The following is a 19,200-nucleotide window of genomic DNA, read 5'->3' as shown; positions in this document are numbered from 1 at the left end:
AGGTGGTCCACAATCACAGTGATGGAAGGTGGTCCACCATCACAGTGACGGAAGGTGATCCACCATCACAGTGCCGGAAGGTGGTCCACCATCACAGTGATGAAAGGTGGTCCACCATCACAGTGACGGAAGGTGATCCACCATCACAGTGCCGGAAGGTGGTCCACCATCACAGTGATGAAAGGTGGTCCACCATCACAGTGACGGAAGGTGATCCATCATCACAGTGATGAAAGGTGGTCCACCATCACAGTGACGGAAGGTGGTCCACCATCACAGTGATGGAAGGTGATCCACCATCACAGTGATGGAAGGTGGTCCACCATCACAGTGATGGAAGGTGGTCCACCATCAGTGACGGAAGGTGGTCCACCATCACAGTGACGGAAGGTGGTCCACCATCACAGTGACGGAAGGTGGTCCACCAACAAAGTAATGACAAACAATCTCACTCATACCAACTTAATGTAATGACTATCGCTGAGAATTCTTGAAATTTTGTGTTAATAAACTTTAGACGCACATACACAAAACGGCCCGTTGGTCTAGGGGTATGATTCCTGCTTTGGGTGCAGGAGGTCCCGGGTTCAAATCCCGGACGGGCCCGATGTTTTCTTTTTCAAAGAGGACGAAAATGAGCCGTCTCTGTTCCTTCTACATTAAATTGTGTTTTGATAATTTTATGCTCTAATTATTTTTGCCTTCAGAATAATTTATATAACTAACAGAAATTGTTAGGACTGAGTTGCCATTGTTTGCTGATAAAAGGGAAAGGAGCAGAAGCGGGAAGGGTTTAGGAAGCTCTGGACAGGATACGTAAGTACTCCAAAAATGGCTACTGGAATTCAAGCGTCAACAGAGGATAGACCTGAGAGTATGGCATAGGAAGGGAAAAACTGCAAATCTAGTGTAGGTAAAGGCTCTGGAGGCTTATAACACACCAAACATTCATGTGGAGGTACATTGAAGGTAACTTCAACTCCGTATGTATGACTAGAAAACCTAGGAACAGCATTCAGGCACCTGAAACAACGGGTCTATCTGCCTGGAGTCAACCTGGAGGGTATTCCCGGTCCATGACCAAGCTTCCCCGTGGATCACGGCCTGATCAACTAGGCTGTTACTGCTGGCCGCACGTAGTCCAACGTACTAACCACAGCCCGGTTGATCCGGCACTTACTTTAGGTATCTGTCCAGCTCCCTCTTGAAGACAACTAGGGGTCTATTGGTAATCCCCCATATGGCTGGTGGGAGGCTGTTGAACAGTCTTGAGCAACGGGTGCTCAAACTTTCTTTACAAACAGTGTTAAATTACTGGAATGTAATCAGAGATGAAAATACAAATAGGTTATTACAAATAGCTAATTGCATGCACTCGCTCCCATGTACACAAAAGTCTCATCAAGCATTGTGTTTTCACTATTTAATGTTTGCTCTGCTTTCTAAATGAACCTGGTGTCATGTACTGGGCAGAAAGAGATGATCTTTGATTGGTAAACATAATCATGTAGATACAAACATTCTGTAAATTTGCTGAAACGACCAGTTTCATTATACAGTAGAATAGATGCAGTCCAAGAACATTAGTATTTTTATTAGTAGTAGTAGTAGTAGTAATAGTAGCAGTAGTTACAGAAGTAGTAGTAGGAGTAGTAATAGCAGCAGCAGCACCAGCAGTAGTAGTAATAGTAGTAGTATTGATATTGAATTAATAGGAAGCACTTACAGAATGGGACGTAATCAGGTTTGATTCAAAGAATAGACAGGTAGCTCCAATTCTCTAGATCAAGACCCCCTTCAGATGTAATCCACTTGTAGTCCAGTAAAGATATCTAGTTCCCCGACAGAAATAAGTCTCATTCTTTGAACTGATTGTGTTGTCCAAGGTTAAAGTCTTCACACGCACTTAGGAGAGGGGAAAATTTGTTTAATATTTTTATTATGCACCCCATACCCATCCTGTGGGAGATAGTCGTATGATTATAGAGACCCGTAAGTTCTGATAGCTAAACAATTTATAGTGGTAAACATCTATTTACTTCTTTATATCTATTTACAACAGCAATGTCTTATTAATACAAACACGAATTAAGTCACAAAAATATTGCAATATAGTATACATGTGGTTTTGAAATACTTATGTTATCTGATACTGTAGCAAGATGTGGTTGAATTTAAACTTTTAAGTGGTTATAAGTTATTTACAATATGCAATACCAGAATGGTTGGTCATATGATACTGTGGATAAAATACCTTGAGTTGTCTCTGAACTCGCTAATTTGATCGCATTTCAGTTCATAATGAAGGGTGGAAGCCCAGTAACTGATGCGTGCTCTATGTACCTGATCAGTTCCAGGTTTTATCATCCATGTGGAACAGTGTTTCTCTGCCAGGGTTTGGATGAGTTTCCTTTGGCATATTAACGCCAGTGAAGATATTATTTCCAGTGATACGATCTCTGATGCTTTTAATATCAAGTTTTTTATCGGCACGTTTAGAATTTTACTGGTATAAGAATATCCTAAGATGATAAGAGAAAAGTGATAACAACGTTTCAGTCCGACTTAGGCTAAGTCAGACCGAAACGTTGACATTACTTTCACCTCTCCTTAAGTGCGAGTTATTTGTACATTGTTCCTGTCATCTTATTGTGACTTTTTACTTTCTGAAGTCTTCATTATTGAGTACATAAAAGCATTCTTAAAGCCTCAGGTTATATAGTTAGTTTTTATTCAAGTCCAAGTACACATAAACACAATTACATAAATTATCATACATAGCAGCATATGTGTTAGAATACCTAAGATAACCCCAGAAAAAGTCAGACGAAATGACTTATTTCCACTGGGGTCCTTGAGGCGAAAATAAGAATTTACAGAACTCACCAATCCAGCAGGTCCTCTTGACAGTTCAATCATAAAGCTGTGGCATAGAACTGATTTCCCGGATTTTAGATTTTACCACGGAAGTGGCTAGTTTATTGTGTTTCCCGGAGAAGTGCAAAGGTGTGAATCAATTATTTCAGAGATGAAGATTTTCTGGTCACTCTTCCACAGAAATTTTACGTGGAATACGTGGCACGGTATTTCAGCATACTTTACTTATTTCAGTCATTAAACTAGCTTCCCGTCAGTGAATTATACACGTCTTTCTCTTTCTTATTTACATCGTGCCTAAATAAATAAGGAAAACGTAAGCCACTCTGCCGTGACCAGGATTCGAACCTGGGTTATTGCGGCCACAACGCAATGTACTAACCACTATACGATCACGGCCAACACCTCGGTGGCTGTATAAGACTAATGAAAGACTTTATATAAAAGCCAAGCGGTACAGAACACCTAAACTAGATGTTTATCATTGGCCTTTTATATAGGTTTCATGTGCAGTAAATTCGAATCAAAACGAGAATAATGCTAATTTATTTACAAATAAGTTCTTTCGATAATCAAGCATCATTCACAAAAATGTTAAAAGTTTTGCTCGAGTTTAAACAAAAAGATGTTCTTTCTTATTTTTCAGGGTTATACTAATGAATATATGTTTTGGTGCAGACAGACTACGAAAATTGATAATCGATTATCACAGTGATACTAACACAAAAATGTTGAATGGTCTCCCTTAAAATATTTTCCTCTTTCTATATAATGTGTTACTGAGTTCGAAGAAAATGTCAAGTGATGATAGACTAACGTTAATGTTCCCGATGGCCAGAGGAGTGTATATACATACATACAAATATATGTATGTATATATGCATATATATATATATATATATATATATATATATATATATATATATATATATATATATATATATATATATATATATATGTTGGAGTGTGAGCAACGTAGCATTTATGAAGGGGTTCAGGGAAACCGGGAGGCCGGACTTGAGTCCTGGAGATGGGAAGTACAGTGCCTGCACTCTGAAGGAGGGGTGTTAATGTTGCAGTTTAAAAACTGTAGTGTAAAGCACCCTTCTGGCAAGACAGTGATGGAGTGAATGATGGTGAAAGTTTTTCTTTTTCGGGCCACCCTGCCTTGGTGGGAATCGGCCAGTGTGATAATAAAAATAATATATATATATATATATATATATATATATATATATATATATATATATATATATATATATATATATATATATATATATATATATATATATATATATATATATATATATATATATATATACATATATATATAGTAATCTACGTAATGTACTTTAGAGAGCATTGTAGAAAATAATTTCAAATTATGTACATAACACCTAAGTACTTGCTTCGGCAATACATGTACTAAAATTGTAACTGTACAGAGAAGATCAGAGGGGACGTTGACCCCCGAAACCCTCTCCAGGTATACTCCAGGTATGGCCCCTGCGCAAGGATGATGCACAGACTCGTGAAGGATATCCTAGCAGCAAATAGGTAGGTACCTGGGTGTTAGCCGACAGTTGTGGGTCGCATCCTGGGGGGGGCAAGATTAAAATGAGCCCAGTGGAAATAAGACAGTTCCCGATGGCGCACTGGCATTATAGGGTTATCCTAGGTGGATATCCCTCCCGGATAAATTACCTAGGATAACCCAAGGGCAGACAGAAAACATAAGCTTAGTGCACCCCGAAAAAGAGATCTGTTATGACAAACAAGACTTCATTCACAATGGCACCGTTGAAGGATAACCCAAGCAGCATGGCTTTTTTTTAAGACCGTTTCCCAGGATTCGACCCACAACAATCGGGTCTTGATAGAGGGACTCCACACCCCAAGGATGCGACTCACAACAGGCGACTAACTCCCAGATGTCTGTTAGGTAAGATGGGCAGCAGGTGTTAGAAACACGGTAAAAAAAAAATCCCTACCAGCTCGATTACCAGCATTTTAAACTCGAAAATATTATAAGTTTTCATTGAGGTTACACTAATACACATTTAAGTTTTGAACACAAGGAATAGTACAATATGTAGAAAGGAACAGTACAATATGTAGACGTTAACTTCAACAACCCAGTAACTAGTTTAATTTCATTGAAATCTTTATGTTTCTCTCCTCTATGAATTTTAAATGAATCCCTCATGTGTAACTCAAATTTTGAAAACACATGTACTTGTGCCGTGACCAGGATTCGAACCTGGGTTATTGCGGCCACAACGCAATGTACTAACCACTATACGATCACGGCCGACAAGAGATACAGAGTGCGAGTCTAATTTTATTTTATATACAAAATTATCGTGCAGATATACACAGGTGAGTTATTTTAAGAGAAACGTTCTTTTTTCCCTTTATAATAATTATAATAATATTGTGGAAAATTGCATTTATCTTAATGTAACTAATTATGTACATAACAGTAAATGATAACAAAGATAATTATTATTTATCAATGTTACATAGACAAGTAGGAATTTGGGACACTTAGGTCGCAAAAAATGTCCCCCTTCGATACCTACCACTGTCATAACCACAAGTTGCTCTGGACCTATTAATTAAATGAAATATACATACACCAGGAATACTGGTAAATATATAAATTTGTGGACTGTATATTAAAAATAATAAATGGTTATATATATACACAATTACATAACAGACTGGATATTAAGTTGTATCATACTCAGAAAAACCTCACTAACTAAATTTATGAAAACACTGCCCAGAATTATACACAAATCTAGAGAGCTTATCTGAGGTTCCTGGAGCTGTCTTGTCCAGTCGTCTGATATCTCAAGTTATGCAGGAATGCATGTCCAACAATTTCGCCTCCTATTTGAGAGGTGTCAGCCCAATTTTAATCTCTAGAGCACAAAAATTCCTTCCCATTACACTAACGTTGCATCCAATTCAAAACCAAGATGGCGAGTCTCCTCTGCGCAGATGCAGGCTTTCCATTTTCTATGACATAAATATTATTAAATACAGTATGGCCATCTATTTACATATAAATACTGAATTTCTAGAAAATATATACAGTATTTTCCACACTGCGGCTGGCCGGAGTTCGTTGCTAAACCACTCAAATTGCTCATTTGAAAATGGTGGAGGACCTGGGTACATATAGGATCTGGCATCCACACGGCGACATATTACACAAGATTTAATCACCCTTTCTACACTTTGCCGTCCTTGTGGAATCCAGAAAGTTTCCCTAATACAATTTAAGGTATCTTGTACCCCACCATGCATTACATTTTTATGGGCATTTAGGACAATTAAATTTGTTAGATGATGAGTTTTGGGCAGTAAGATAGGGTGTTTAGCATAATCACCCAATTCAGCATTTTGTAACCTACCTCTGCACCTAATTACACTGTTCTCTAAATACAGCCCCAGTTTCTCTATTATGGAACCCTTCACAATTTTTCTTTCCATCATCAATTTAATCTCATTTCCATAGATTTCCTCCTGTACCCTCTTTATCCAATATTCAAGAGGATGTGAAAACTTATGTGAAATATTCAACTTGTTTAGAAATTTAAACATCAATTTAGTTACATTGATTAGTTTGGGTAAAGAAGAATACCTATTTATATCAATGGCTAAGGAAGGACAAACTATTGGAGCGGTGGTCACAGTAATTTCAGCAGGAGCAATATACGCCTTTTGTACAGGCCAATTAGCTTTATTTACCAACCAGCTCGGTCCTTTAAACCATGATACAGCATTTACAAATTTAGCATAAGGTAAACCTCGAGACAAGAAATCAGCTGGATTCTCCTCACCAGGTATATAATTAAATGTTAAGATAAGATAAGATAAGATTTCGTTCGGATTTTTAACCCCGGAGGGTTAGCCACCCAGGATAACCCAAGAAAGTCAGTGCGTCATCGAGGACTGTTTAACTCATTTCCATTGGGGTCCTTAATCTTGTCCCCCAGGATGCGACCCACACCAGTCGACTAACACCCAGGTACCTATTTGCTGCTAGGTGAACAGGACAACAGGTGTAAGGAAACGTGTCGAATGTTTCCACCCGCCGGGAATCGAACCCGGGCCCTCCGTGTGTGAAGCGGGAGCTTTAGCCACCAGGCCCAAACTATTATACTTCTCTTGCATCTGATTAATTTCAGCGACTCTGTTTTGTACGTACACAATTTTACTGTTTCCATTACAAATCCATTGTAAGGATACCTCATTATCAGACCAAATTACAGTGTCGCTAATATTTATCTCCTGCAACTTATTTCTTATATAATTAGCTAATTTGACACCTACATAAATGGCTGTTAATTCCAACTGAGGTAAGGTACGTGATTTAATTGGAGACACTTTAGCCTTAGACATAACAAGAGAAATAACACTATTACATTGAAGGTAAGCAACTGCTCCATATGCCAATTTTGAAGCATCACAAAAAATGTGGAGTACATTTTTCCCATTTGGATTGACCACCTGGCGTGGGAACTCCAACATTGGAATTTTTTTCATAATCACCAATTAATTCATCCCACCTGTTAATGAATTCCTCAGGTAGAATTTCATCCCAAGCACATTTAAGCTTCCATGCTTCCTGAATTAATAATTTCCCTCTTATAGTAAGGGGTGACACTGAACCTAGTGGATCAAAACATTTGGAAACTTCAGCAAGCAAAACTCTCTTAGTTAATTTATTGGGCATACTGTAATTATTAGGTTTTAACATTAACAAATCTCTCTCAGTATCCCAATTTAAACCCAAGACATTACTACATTTTGGCACTTCATCTCCAGGGTAATCTTTACTTATTTTGTCCTTCAATTTGGACGAATTACTATTCCATTCTCTCAGACGCATATTTGCACTTTGCATTATTTTCTTAGCCTCTCCATAAGTCAGTTCCTCTTCAGTTGACGTCACACCCAGGAAATTGTCCACATAAAATTGTTTGCTCATTACTTTACTCAATGGACTTCCCGTACATTTTAGGTGTGCATTTATCATCACTTGAAGTAGGAACGGACTGGATGTAGCACCAAATAATACGCTTCTAAAGCAAAAGGTTTTCAGAGGGCTAAGTGGGCCAATAGGATTCTCAGGCCATAAGAAGCGGGTACAATCCCGGTCAGCCTCTTGTAAACCCACTCTTAGGAAAGCTTTACTTATGTCAGCCGTAAAGGCATAATTCTTTACTCTGAAATTTAACAAGATATCTCCTAATTTTTCCGTCAACGACGGACCTGTCATAAAACAGTCATTGAAACTAGGTACATTTTTGTTACTCCTGGCACTACAATTAAACACAATCCTCAAAGGAGTGGTCATAGAATCCTTATTCACTCCGTGATGTGGCAAATAGTGACCATAAATTTTGGCTTGCTCAGGAGGTACCTCTTCTATAAATTTATTAATTAACTGCTCAACAATTATATCATTATAGGCAGTTAACAATTCTGGTGTCTTACTCAATTCACGGAGCTGAGCCTTTAATTGTCCATATGCCATTCTGTAATTAGTGGGCAATTCTGGATGGTTCAGTCTCCACGGAAGTCGTACCCAGTATTGTCCAGATTCAAATTTTACGTCTCTCAGGTATTGTTCTTGAGTAAAAGAATCGTCTGGACTTTCTTCATTTACATTTATTCCAATGCTGTCTAATTCCCACAATTTATGCACTAGCTCAACACCATCCTCTATGAAAGAATTATACTGGGGCATGACTTCATGGACAAGACACACAGTTATGGTATTTGTAGTTTCCTCTAGTCATGAATTATTATTACGAGGAATCCTACCATACATTACATAGCCTGCTGCAGTCTTCAAAAGGGTGACACCACATTTCTTTACCATACCCTGTACAAAGGAGGCATAATAGTCACTACCTATCAAAATATTTATTGGGCCTACAGAATCATCACTTACCCCAGAAGGTGCTAAATTTACATTATGTGAAAGTCTTTCTGCAGCTTTACTAAGCCCTACTGTAGATATTTTCTCTGGAAGTCTATCTACAATTACTGCATTAACACGTTTTTTCTCATTGCCCAACCTGACAGTTACATAAACAGTGTCATACAATTTAGCCCTTTTATCCGAGAGAAAACCAGATAATTTTAAAGTTGTGGGATCTCCCATCTGTACTTTCATACCATCAAGACATTTACGTTTTATGAAAGTACGCTGGGATCCCTGGTCCAATAATGCATTTACAATTTTTGATTTATGCCTTTTATCATCAATTTTTACCTGTAACACTGGTAAGGCTACTTCAGCAAAACCATCATTATTAACATTAGCAGCAATTTTTACATTAGCCACTGTTGTGTCAGGATTGTCAACATTATCATTATTATCAACATTAACATATAGACCCTTACACATGACTATATGGTGTCTTCCTTTGTGACATTGATAACAGAAGTTTAATTTGGCATAACAATCCTTTACATTGTTATTACCTAAACATCTGATACATCTGTCAAGTTCCTCCAATCTTTCAACTTTATCATTCCATGAATTGTATGCATTGCAATTCTTAGAAAAATGAGTACCCTTGCAGAAAAGACAATATCTCCTTTCTTTGACTGGTTTCTTATTAACTGGGCTACTCTTAGAAGGGTACTTATTCTTCTTACCTTATGGAGAATCATTATTTCTGATTCCTGCTCCTTGATATGCCCCTATGTAACTCCTTTTAGGAAATGATTTTTGATTATTAACATTGGGATAATTTTTCCCTTTGTGAAACATGACAGATACCTCAGAGTTATTATGTGTTGCATCTTTAAAATGAGTTAGTTGGCTGGTCTGCAACTGAACAATTAATTCTTGTAGACCTAGTCTTATTTCCTCAAGACCAAAATAACCCTTGTGATATTTGTTTGAGAGTCATTCAAGTGTTTTACAGCTTAATTTATTCTGTACCATGGCACTCAATAACCAGTCTGATTCCTTCAGATTATATTTATTACTTAAAGTTTTGAGAGTGCTCTCCAGTTTAACTCTAACCTGCTGTAAACCTTTGTAAATGTGATCTGCGGATTTTAAAGTAACAATGATATTCACTAGATCCAACCTACTTTGTTCTATATTACCATAAGTGACCTTCAACAAGTCAACTGCTTCCTTGTAAGAGTCATTTACATTGGGAAAGGCTTGTATGAGTATGTGAGCATCTCCTCTTACCTGTCCTTTGAGGTATAATAATTTAGTTACACAGGCTAGGTCACTCCTGTCATGCACAGCTGCTTTAAAAATTGACCAAAATTCCTCCCAATTTTCACCAGGATTAAATACAGGTAAACATAGTTCTGGGAGTTTTGGCAAAGACATATTATTTGTTGGAGCAGACTGATTAACTGCCTGGTTTACACATTTTAATTTATTCAAGGCCTGACTTTTACAAGAAAGAATCTTTTCCTCTAATTCATAATACTGATTAATTATGAGATCTACTTCAGTCTCATCTACACAGTTTACTAATAAATCTCCTTCATATTTGTTGTAATATAATTTGTATGAATCATATCTATTACCTAAAGCATCTAAATACAATTTTAAATCATCAGTATTCACAGTTTCTTGATTCAATAATTCCAAACATTTATTGTATGCTTTTGTTACATGCCCCTTTCTAGCTTGCAGAGATGCTTTCTTTGCTCTATATTCCATATGTTTGTCTTCTACATTAATTTCCTCATTTTCAGCCATGATGCATTGCATTAAATTCAACTTAATAACACTGATTATGTACTAAATTATGCACTTTATAAAGGTAAATAGTACAACTTACCTTTGAATAAATCCTAGCTACTTGAGCTTAGCAATTACATGCATAATATAAATTTTAAATGTACATTAATACAAACTTGGCTCATCAAAATTAATATTATACAAATTAATAAATCCTTGCCAGAATTTGGCATAGCAAAATTAATATACACATTAATAATTAGCTACACATGGCTTATCAATTACACATACACTGATATAAATCTTGGCCAAAATTGGCTTATCAAATTAATATTATACAAATATAAATCCTTGCCAGAATGTCGCATAGCAAAATTAATATTATACACAATATAATCTTTATCCACACTTGTCTTATCAATAACACATACACTGATATAAATCTTGGCCAGAATTGTCTTATCAAATTAGTATTATACAAATTAATATAAACTTAGCCAGATGAGCTTAGCTTATCAAAATTAATATTGTAATTATTATAATCCACTACACATTAAGTAAATTTGTGAACTTAACATCCACCTCCTTCTTTCATTTCATATATAATTATTAAGTAATTAACCAATTAATGACTTCACTAATTACATCCGGTTCGAAGGACCAACGGGCAAATTAAATGTGGAAAATTGCATTTACTTGGATGTATAATTATATACATAACAGTAAATGAACAATGATAACTATTATTTATCAGTTAGACAAGTAGGAATTTGGGACACTTAGGTCACAAAAAATGTCCCCATTCGATACCTACCACTGTCATATCCACAAGTTGCTCTGGACCTATTAATTAAAGAAATATACATACACCAGTAATACTGGTAAATATATAAATTTGTGGACTGTATATTAAAAATAATAAATGGTTATATATATATATATATATATATATATATATATATATATATATATATATATATATATATATATATATATATATATATATATATATATATATATATATATATATAATTACATAACAGAAGGAAAATATATCTTAATATCACTCACCAATTTGACTGGATATTAAGTTGTATCATACTCAGAAAAACCTCACTAACTAAATTTATGAAAACACTGGCCAGAATTATACACAAATCTAGAGAGCTTATCTGAGGTTCCTGGAGCTGTCTTGTCCAGTCATCTGATATCTCAAGTTATGCAGGAATGCATGTCCAACAATTTCGCCTCCTATTTCAGAGGTGTCAGCCCAATTTTAACCTCTATAGCACGAAAATTCCTTCCCATTACACTAACGTTGTATCCAATTCAAAACCAAGATGGCGAGTCTCCTCTGCGCAGAGGCAGGCTTTCTGTTTTCTATGACATAAATATTATTAAATACAGTATGGCCATCTATTTACATATAAATACTGAATTTATGGAAAATATATACAGTATTCCAACACCTGAAACCCATTCTCTTTGCTGACGACACGACTTATGTTATCTCTCACCCTAATCTTGCCACCCTCAACACCATTGTTAACGAGGAGCTGATCAAAATATCGACTTGGATGACAGCCAATAAACTTATGCTTAACACTGACAAATCCTACTATACTATGTTAGGTAACAGAGCAGGAGATGCACAAATTAACATTAAAATCGACAACACTCTAATTACCAGACATAATGAGGGCAAATTCCTAGGTCTATACCTTGACAACAACCTGAATTTCAGCACCCATATCCAACACATAACCTAAAAAGTATCCAAAATGGTTGGGATCCTCTCCAAGATATGATACTACGTGCCGCAAAATGCCCTTCTCACACTATAACACTCACTTATTTATCCATACCTCACCTATGCTATTTGTGCTTGGGGATCAACTGCAGAAACACACCTAAAGCCAATATTAACCCAACAAAAGACTGCAGTAAGAATAATCACTAAATCCCATCCCTGGCAACACCCCCCCCCCACTCTTCATAGATCTAAACTTACTCCCTGTTCGGTACATCCACACTTACTACTGTGCAATCTACATCTACAGGACCTTAAACTCCAATATCAACCTTGACCTAAAATGCTTTCTTGATAGTTGTGACAGAACCCACAGGCATAACACCAGACACAAACATCTCTACGACATTCCCCGTGTCCGACAAAACCTTTACAAAAATTCAATGTATGTCAAAGGCCCTAAAATCTGGAACACCCTACCTGAGAACTCTAGAACTGCAGACACATTCATCACCTTCAAAACTACCATTAGAAAACATCTTATCTCCCTGATACACCCTGTCAACTAACTACACGAATACCACCTGGTGGTTCACACTTACACTCACTCACCCATTTGACCATAAACAGAAATATTAATCTCAATCTTAAAGAGGCCTGAGCTTGCTACCATCTGCAGCTCATAAGACTGCCATCCCCACGAGCCCCTTTGAGGCGGGGTAGATGGCAGACATGAGGCCTAGCTTCTCCCTACGAGCCCCGTGAGGGCGGGGAATGTGGCTAGGCCTGGGGACACTTGGTCCCAAAGATGAGGAGGTACTTGTACCTCCTCCCATGGGAGACTTAAGTCTCGAGACACTCCCCAGATAGGGAGCCAAGGCCGGGTCACCACTACTTGGAAAAGACCCGGGCCGGGAGAATACCGGCGAAAAAAAAAAAAAAATCTCAATCTTAAAATAATGAATCCTGTGATACTCCAATACTGAAACTATGTACTGTGCCAAAACAAAAGCATTCACATTGCTAAACTCTCGAACTAGTATTTAGTCACTTAGCCATAATACCAACTTACCTCATAATTTGTAATATTTTAAAATTAAGAATTAAACTAAGTCTGCCCGAAATGCCTAGCCATGCTAGGTGTTCTAGTGGTACTCTGTGTAAACATTATTTTACTACATGTAAACCACACAATAACCAAATTCTGTAAACTCAGCATTGTAATCCTTATAGAGAATAAACTTTGAATTTGAACTTTGAATTATAGAGAATAAACTTGAATTTGAATTTGAATTTTCCACAGTAATTCTCTTACTCATATGAAAGTTGATGAACTAATAATACGCGCAACATCTGGGTATCTCTATTTTATTGACGATTCGTCGCCCACTTGCTATAAGTAAGCAAGTAAGTTTATTCAGGTATACACAAATACAGTTACATAGAATTATCTTACATAGCAGCATATGTGTAGAGAACCTGGGATAACCCAAAAAAGTCAGACAGAGTGACTTATATACAATACATGGATATAACTGTTGACTATAGAAATATACAAAGAAGACAGTGGAGGACGAGATACTCTGTCCCCCATCCTAGTAGCAGGTGATGACCACCGTTGCCCTGCAAAATCTGAAGACAGGCAGAGATTGGTGCTTATACACTGGTGTAAGATAAAATAAGTCACTTTGATTTTTTGGGGATTATCCTAGGTAATCTACACATATGCCGTTATGTATGATAATTTATGTAATTATTTATGAGTATCTGTACGTGAATAAACTTACTGGAGGAATTGTCTCTGGTAGGTCGGTCTCCCCAGTGGAAGTAGGTCATGCCCAAGAGCTGAGCTACGAGTTGGTAAGTTTATTCAGATACTGGTACACATAAATACAGTTACATAAATTGTCATACATAGCAGCATATGTGTAGATTAACTAGGATAACCCAGGAAGTCAGAAAAAGCGACTTATTTCCATTGGGGTCCTTGGTGAATTGAATACCATTGATATTAAACTTTAAAAAGTTAATGGAATGGTTCCCCTGAAGCATATCATTTTATTTTCTATAAATATTAATAAATGATCTTGAAGAAAACGAAATTTTAAGGTCAACTATAGTAAATGTAGTTGATGTCACAATTATATACACTTTTATTGGTTGAATTTGTTTGTGAGTGTACTTTTTTAATTCAGTATCAAATAATGGCATTATCGAACACATTTAGAGTTTATATTTACCTTCGCATCATATTACAAGGAGTATATAGTCATTATAAATACATGAGGCATTGACGTGGGGTATCAGGCCTATAGGAAGAGGATAAGAGCTAAGTGCACCAAGGAGAAGATATGACAGATACACCGAAAGATGTGTGTCTCTCGTTAGACATTCACCGAGAATTTACTGTAATCTATTTTTTTAAGGATTAAAGTATTCTTGACTGGTGATAAAAAGGTTCCATGCAGCCTTAAATAAGTAAGTTTATTTAGGTACGGGTACACATAAGTACAATTATCATACATAGTTTAACATATGTGTAAATCACCTTGGATGACCCAAAAAAAAGTTAGACAGTGACCTTCGTAAAAAAAATTGGCTTCAAACCCAATTAACCAAACAAATAATTACTTCTGACTATGTACAAGAGTGAACAAGCACCTGAGACGAGCATTAGCCATGTACATCGTACTGTAATGAGAAAAAAAGTGTGATAGATGCCTGCCAAGGTGGGCCTAATATGCCCGAGGTAAGGAAGATGATGCCAGAGCATCACTGCGCACAAATACTTCAATCACCCTTGCAGTCAGGCCCACGGAGGAGGTTATCTTGGATGGGGAGAGTTACGGCCACTCCAGGTAACTGTTAAACAATATATTTGTTTTCATTATAACAGTTTTATTCCTTGATATAATAGAAGAGACGGACGTTAATGATCTTCAGAAATGTCTTTGACAGACCTACAGTATGTTAAACAATGTCTTGTCCTGAGGTTCAATGCTAAATTATTATATGCTAGCTTTAATAACTATAACAAGTATCACAATGTTGACACTACACAACGCACTAATTAGACGTCACCATCAAAATGTCATCCAATATTTGTCCCTAAATTATACAGAAGACGAATATGAACTGGGGACGGTGCAGAAGACTATGCAGTTTATTCATGAGATATTTAATTTATACAGACTGTTCTTCTTTACGAAGCCAATGTGATACGATTTTCCTTAACTATTTAAGATTCATAACATAATTGAAATATTCAGATTCTAAGAACTGTTTCAAGTGAAAATTTATTCAAGAACCTAAAACAATGATATGACTCCGATGAATGGGGTTCACCACAAATGTAGATAAACATTGTTTTTAATTAATAGGTTAGGTTAGGTAAATTTCGTCAGAAAACAGGACAAGCGTTTCCTGACGCGGGTCTTAGATGATGACCCGCCGTTGGAGCTTTTTGTCATCTGACCGAAGCCTTTCCCTGGCCTACCTGTCCTCTCCTTTAAAAATTATGGTCATAGTTATAACCATTTAGAATCATAGACCACTGGAACTCACTTTCCTCCACTGTTTGATGAGCAAAATATACACAATACTCTAAAAATCAGAGAAGTACAAAGTGTTCGAAAAAAGATGCGCAGCCCAAGGCATGTTTATTAGTAAATTGCTACAAGTTGTTGAATATGTTGACCATTAAGGTTTTCACACAAGTGTACACGGTGAGCCATTTTACTGAACACATGTTTTAAAGTGCTGTTTGATGTGCCGTTTAATGTACTCTGAATGTTGACTTGTAGCTTTTAGAGTGTATGAGGCTGAGTTGAATACAGTGTTGAGGGCATTCAACATTGAACATTCTTCCTTGTAATGTAAAAGGTTATGTTATTTTCGTATTTAATGATCACTGGAACGGAAAGAAAAATATTGGGTTGCAATAACATACGTTTTCTTCATGGACTGTTTCTTACTATACAACTATCAAATCCAACTTTGTACAACATAAGGGTTAATTGTGGGAACTGGAACCTTGACATTAGCTCCTCTCCTACCGAGGAAGTGCAGTAAGTTGCAAAGTAAGAGAAAGCTGTGAAGCTAAAATGATATTTACAAACAGAGATAAACCAATGGAACAATCTCAGGAATCTACACAGTGAGCAAATCTCTGCTCGAAAAGCTACAAATAAGTAATTGGTTACTAGTAAATTCGTACCATATTTACATTATAAATTCGTTTATCTGACACTTCCACTCATTTGCGCGATTAACGAAGCGCAGTTTATGATAACGATAAAATAATTTCCACCAGTATGAAAGCGTGCTGAGGTGTTGACATTCTCGACAGATGGGCTAGACTTTCATGGTCAATGTGGAACACTTCTAGGTTCTTGCCTGAGGTCAGAGCTGCTCCTGTTATACACTAATTTAGATTTTGTGTTTTATCTCTTTATTTTAATGTAGATAATTGGTTCAGAGAACCGACAGGATGATGAATTAGACACCTGCGCAACACTTGGGTATCTTTATTATCGAAACGTTTCGCCAACCAGTGGCTTCATCAGTTAAATACAGAGAAAAATGGTTGAAGATCAGGAGTTAGAAGCAACACGGTGTGGATTTAGTTTCATAAGTTTGGTATGCATTCCACCCAGTAGTTAAACTCCATCATTTTGTTAGCTAAGTAGTTGCTAGCTCAGTCGCTTTAAATCGTCCAGCGGATTTCGTAACAGAGAAGAAAAGGAAAATCAGGGGAGACATGGTCACGATGTGTAAGATACTCATAGTCTCCATTCTTTTCTTAACAGCTAAAAGTTTTGGCTAATTAAACATACTTGTATCTAGGCTCACGAAAAACAGAATAACAGAAATGGTGGGAATCGAACACATGGTAGGCAAGTTTTAGGATCGTCGGCTATCTCTATTTTTCTATCGACTATATTCTGTCAAGAAGTCTCTCTGTCTCTATTTTTACGCAGGGTTTTACAAGGTTAGGTTTAGGATTCCTAAATCTATTTACAAGCCAAGAGCTGTTACCTACGTCAGCTCACTCTCTCTCTCTCTCTCTCTCTCTCTCTCTCTCTCTCTCTCTCTCTCTCTCTCTCTCTCTCTCTCTCTTTTCAAAGTACTGTCATATAACGTAGAGTAGCAGGAGCACACTTCTGATACAAAAATACTAAAATATACTCGGATAGATCTCCGTCTTGCTTACTTATATAATTTACCGAATTCACAAAAGTGTAAAAAAAAATTCTGCATGTTTCGCACAAAAATTCTGCGCAACTAAACATCGCATCATTCCTCAGCACGCAGATCCAGAGCTTAGCATCCCCTGCACAATCTCATCGACGAAAACGATATCGTATCCGGCTATGATTGCAGCTTTGAGTGTCACGGTGAACAGTTATGTTCTGAGAAGCTGGAGGAGCCTTCAACATTCCTGGGTTTTTCATTATCTGGCAAGGTAGTAATTTGGTGTTTTTTCTTTCTATGGCAATTTCTATTTTTTTTATGCTTCGTCGTATTCACGAATTGCCAATAATCTAATTTGAGTTATATATTTCAATGTATTTCATATAATAAGTTTCCTAAATTCTATACATAATGGAAGAAATCACATGAAAGCGCTCAGGTTTCATTACCTATTTATACTTTGGTATTTTTTACATATATACATTTGCGAGTACCTCTTGCATTACTAAATATTTCACTATCACGCAAGACGATTACCAGAATTCATGATGCACTGAATGCAGTTCCTGCCTGTGTGAATCAAGTGTAAATATATTCAGAGAGAGCCATGGTGGAGGCTTTGATTTCTGCCCACTTACTGGGGGTCATATCTCTGACTAGTCAGGCTGTTGGTGACTGCCCGTCCATCCACAAGGACGTTTTCCAGCAAGATGAACAAAGAGAGACTTCATTTACCGAAGAAAATAAAGAGGGGGCTAAACCAGTGTGGGAGTTCCAGGAATACAATGAAGGCGTTGAAACAGTCGCGAGATACTTTGAGAACAGTAATGGGGAAATCAGGAATACGAGGAAGGCGTTGAAACAGCGAGACACGTTGAGAACAATAATGGGGAAATCAAGAATGCGAGCAAGACGCTGAAACAGTCGTGGTGGGTAAGTAACAGGACTCTAACGGCCAACTTCAAGTTCAGATAACATATGGCCTTCTACAGTAACGGGGAAGAGCGAGTGCTACTGAGGTAATGTGAGAATAAACAGATATTATTACTAACGTTATGCAAATTTCTAACGATTCATTATTTACATTTAGACGAAAATATTTTGTTAGTGACTTGACTGTGAGAAAATTTAAGCACTTCAGTAAAGTAAAGTAATGTATTGCAGTATATATTGGTCTTGTAGATCAGTGTCTCTCTTATATCTTTTGGGTTTAAAGTCCCTCTTACCCCTTTTCTTCCCTCGTATCACTGCTGATAGGTTTAAAATGAAGGCCTACGAGGTCAATTCCAATTCATGTATGCTTATATTGTGTTTCCTTTTCATGAAACCCAAATCAGAGCGTTACTTTTGTCTCTAGGTCGCGTTACACATAGTTGCAGGAGAGAGTTTTTAGCCTGATGAGTCCCAAACTCTTGATAAGAATACTTACCCCATTTCAAGAACAGAAACCTAAATAATAAAGTCTTCTATTGAGTAAATATTGTCAGTTTTATTTGAAATACATTAATTATTTATTCATATATATATTCTCAGCATCTTTTCTTAATTCTTCTCACGTTGATGCAAGTTGAACGTCTGGCAGCGCGTGGAGGTGGTGGTCAATCACCCTCGTACCGTGATAGTTTCCATTCAGTGGTAA

General features: G+C 36.9%; 3 non-coding genes and 1 pseudogene across 3 annotated transcripts; 2 read left to right on the top strand and 2 right to left on the bottom strand.

Moving 5' to 3' along the window:
- The first annotated feature begins 534 nt into the window (after window positions 1–534).
- On the top strand, window positions 535–606 carry TRNAP-UGG (transfer RNA proline (anticodon UGG)). Its single transcript has one exon. It is a non-coding gene; the product is annotated as a tRNA-Pro (tRNA).
- Window positions 607–3,204: 2,598 nt separating this feature from the next.
- TRNAH-GUG (transfer RNA histidin (anticodon GUG)) lies at window positions 3,205–3,276 on the bottom strand. The gene has a single exon. It is a non-coding gene; the product is annotated as a tRNA-His (tRNA).
- A 1,002-nt stretch (window positions 3,277–4,278) lies between these two features.
- LOC128689873 (U6 spliceosomal RNA) lies at window positions 4,279–4,428 on the top strand (annotated as a pseudogene).
- Window positions 4,429–5,116: 688 nt separating this feature from the next.
- On the bottom strand, window positions 5,117–5,188 carry TRNAH-GUG (transfer RNA histidin (anticodon GUG)). The gene has a single exon. It is a non-coding gene; the product is annotated as a tRNA-His (tRNA).
- Window positions 5,189–19,200: the final 14,012 nt, after the last annotated feature.

This window comes from Cherax quadricarinatus, chromosome 22 (genome assembly GCF_038502225.1).
Source record: "Cherax quadricarinatus isolate ZL_2023a chromosome 22, ASM3850222v1, whole genome shotgun sequence".
Taxonomy (NCBI): Eukaryota; Metazoa; Arthropoda; class Malacostraca; order Decapoda; family Parastacidae; genus Cherax; species Cherax quadricarinatus.
The sequence above is the reverse complement of the archived record's forward strand: the minus strand, read 5'-3'. Positions and strand labels throughout refer to the sequence as shown.